Below are 3,577 nucleotides of genomic sequence, written 5' to 3'. Positions count from 1 at the left end.
TTTATGTTGATGGCATTTGTCATTCTGTAGGTTCAGTTAGTGGCTATAATGACTGTATTATGAGTACTGTGTGTGTGTGTTGTGTGGCATAGTAATAAAAACACAATGATGTTGCTCCTTAACTGTCCCTAACTGTTAGTGTAGTGTATACATGGCCATACTTGTAGTCATACCTCCAATTGGCCTTTGCCATGAAAGAAGGCAAACTTGTGAAGCTACAGACAATCTTAAAACTGTGTCTAGTGAGGTGCACATTGCTTCTGTGTTTGAAAGAAAACCAGAAGACTTCAGTAAGACATCCCCATAGTAACAGGCAAGGTAGGTTAAACTTGCTGAGTCTATTGTGCCTCCACCTTGTTTTAAAAAAAAAATAAAAAAAATTTAATCAAATTAACAATTAACTATATGGTAAGAAACCTGGTATGAATTACTAACTACATCATGATAGTGGGGGAAAAAGTTGCTTAAAAAATGTAAGGTTTTGTCTCTATTTTTCTTGAGTAGAAGAAAAGAACAATACATTACTTGTGAAACTAGGTCTAGTCATTGAGGTGCAAAATTCTTCCAGTTAAGGGGTTAACAATCAGACTACTTGACAATGTTGTGGTGAGCTTTAACAGCAGTAGATTTATGGTCTGGTCTAATTGGACTTTTTGTTATTTTCAACTGTAAAATAGGCAAATGTGATGTAGTCCTATAAATTTACCCTCTACAACTACAAAGTAGGTATCCTTTCTAAAACATTCTTCCTCTTGTCCTTACCAACTATTTGGTAGTACAAGACCTGTATTTGCAAGATCAGCAACCACTAAAATGAGTTCTGCAAACACCAGTGTGTGCAGCAGTAGTCCACTTTCTGTGGACCCGTATTTAGTATTGACACAGAGCAGGATCAAACTCTGCATCTGATTGGATAGCTTAAGCAAATCAATCCAGTTTTATGCAACTCTTTCATCCTAAATATTTCAATGTCGTGTGTATGTGGTGAATACTTTCATGTAAAAAAAAGTCAAAAGTATTATAGGAGTGATACGGAATACATCATAAAGATAAGGTAAAGTAATAAAATAGAGGTTTTCGTTAAGGATGAATGAGTGAAAGTCCTAAGGGTTTCTGGAGTCGGTCTGCTGTGGGATGTGAAGTGTGTCCATGTAGTGGGTCATAAATCCAGGTTTTGGGTTAAGGCCTTGAGGCAATGACTGGAATGTTCTTATCAGCTTGATTTCCCAGAATTCTCTCCCTGTCATTTTTTACAAAAAACTCTTACTGTGTTTTGGTCCAGAGAAGTGACTGAAAAGTGCATGCTGGATCTCTAAAGAGGTACCTCTACTAGCTTCTGATTTAGTATTTCTAATTGTTTCTAGAACTTGAGCTCAAATGACACTGCTGGCAGACCTGCAAGATCACTTTTCTGTAGTTGCCCCATTGATTGCCTGCATGAAATCTGAGCATAGAAACTTGAAGCATAATGGAACAAGAATTTAATCTAGTAATCTAATAATAAAGCAGTTTGCAAAACATACCCTTTATCCCTGATATAAAAGGTGCCTCTAGACCGGCCCTTCATGGGATTCAAACATCCAATAATGTTTTGAGTGGCTAATGAAGAAAAGCACATCAATGGGGGTTAACCTTTTTTTTTTATTATTGCAAAGTGAGTTTTAATTCAAGTTAAGATAATAATTGTTCACAGGCTAATTTCATAGTGATACTGTTTACCCACTAGAGTAGACTATGTTTACAGGAAATAAGTAAAGCAGTGTTACACCTGCCTGGGCTGCTTGGTTTAAAAGTCATTCTCCGTAAAACCCATGCACAAACTACCTTTTTGAGTGGATTAATGCGTTGTCTATTAATACCTAATTGTACTCCAATAGAGGTGTAACCATATTTATTTAATATTTACTTCTCTACTTTCCCTTAAAATAGCCTGGGTTGGTTTTGAGTAGGGACTCTGCAATGTGTTTAATATGCACAGGGATCTTGGCATGTTGATTTTTACAGTGTTTAATTGGGTATTTTGATCTCTACTTTGCATAGCTCATATCCACAAATGCTGATCTAGAGTTCTGGTACTTGGGCAGAGTTTGTTGTAGTGTCCCTTAAACCATCCAAGGTCTTTCCTAGACTTCTTTTGTTGTCTTACTGAAAAACCCATTCCCAGATGGGTTATGCTACCATCCAAAGAGATTCTTCTGAACAAGTATGTGAAGATAACAGGTGGCATTTAAATGTGGCTCTACTTTTATCAAAGAATATAATCTGTGACATGAAAACACCCCATACTTCTGCCAGCAACTCACATTGCTAACACCCAGTAGAATAAGTACCCGAACAGATGATTTTCCATTTGTCTGGTGTTTGTGCTGTTTAACCCATTGCTTGCTTGCCTGTCTGGCTGTCTATTTGTGAGAGTTGGCACAGCCAAAGCACTCCCCTTAAATTTTGGCCTTAACATGTACATGGGGATTAAAAAAAAAAACACCTATCCATTCCCCAGTGATTGGCACAATTAAGCAATGAACATTTTTGTGGTTACATGCCCTTTAACTTGCTTGAGGACAATATACTATTGGTAAAAAAAATATATATATAGATAGCTAGATATTATATATAGAAAAGTTAGGCCCTCTGTGGAAAGGGGTTTCTATCTTAACTCGAATTTGTTAACCATAAACGTTTGTTAAAACAAAGCGCAGATTATTCTATGAACAGTAATTACAGCAGCCATCTGTTTAGATTGACATGTCTGCTGACGCCTCCTGTTGCAGATGATTCAGAACTAGTGATGATAGACAGACATAATTGGTAATGAATAAGTCATTCCCAACAATTTTTAACATGTTTGTATGAGGTCTATAATTGCATTAGTCAGAATGCTACCTCAATCAGATTATTAGCTTGCGCTGCAGCCAGTAGATGGCACTGGTAGCTAAAGTGAAGGCAACAGTAGCAATCCTAGGCCCAATGTCTATCGGTCAGTGTGTAGGAATATACTAACAAAGGGATGGTACATCACCAATACAAAACTAACATTAGTGCTGATACAGTATTTAAATAAATCACAGAGTAGGCAACTCAGGATATGACTGGTGGCTGGTGGAATGGATAAAATTTGAAGGACAGGAGTGTTTAAATCCAATACATACTTTAAACAGGAGTTCTCTAATATTATCTGTTGCCAAGACACTGAAGATAGCTTTAGCCCCTAAACTGACTATCAATAAACCAGCCTATGCATCTTCTGTCTTCATTATGTCACAGGTATTTTGTGAATTGATAGGCTAAGTTAATAGGAATTGTGTTTCACACCTGTTTCTAGGCAAGGTTTACATTTTAATATATAATTAATTTGTATTTTTGTTTACGACAGCTTTGTACCCATTTTAATACCCCAGAACAACTGTGTAAAATGTGAGGTTTACAGAAAATAAAGTAGATAACATTAACCAATAAAACAATGTCTGCTGTGATTTGTGTGGTTCCAACGCACAGAGATTTAATAGCAAGAAGCAGCAAATAATAAGTGTCTGTGTATAGTGGACCCAGAGCCTGGTTTATATACAGTTTGATAAAT

Source organism: Mixophyes fleayi, chromosome 3, assembly GCF_038048845.1.
Source record: "Mixophyes fleayi isolate aMixFle1 chromosome 3, aMixFle1.hap1, whole genome shotgun sequence".
Taxonomy (NCBI): domain Eukaryota; kingdom Metazoa; phylum Chordata; class Amphibia; order Anura; family Limnodynastidae; genus Mixophyes; species Mixophyes fleayi.
Note: the sequence above shows the minus strand (reverse complement) of the source record.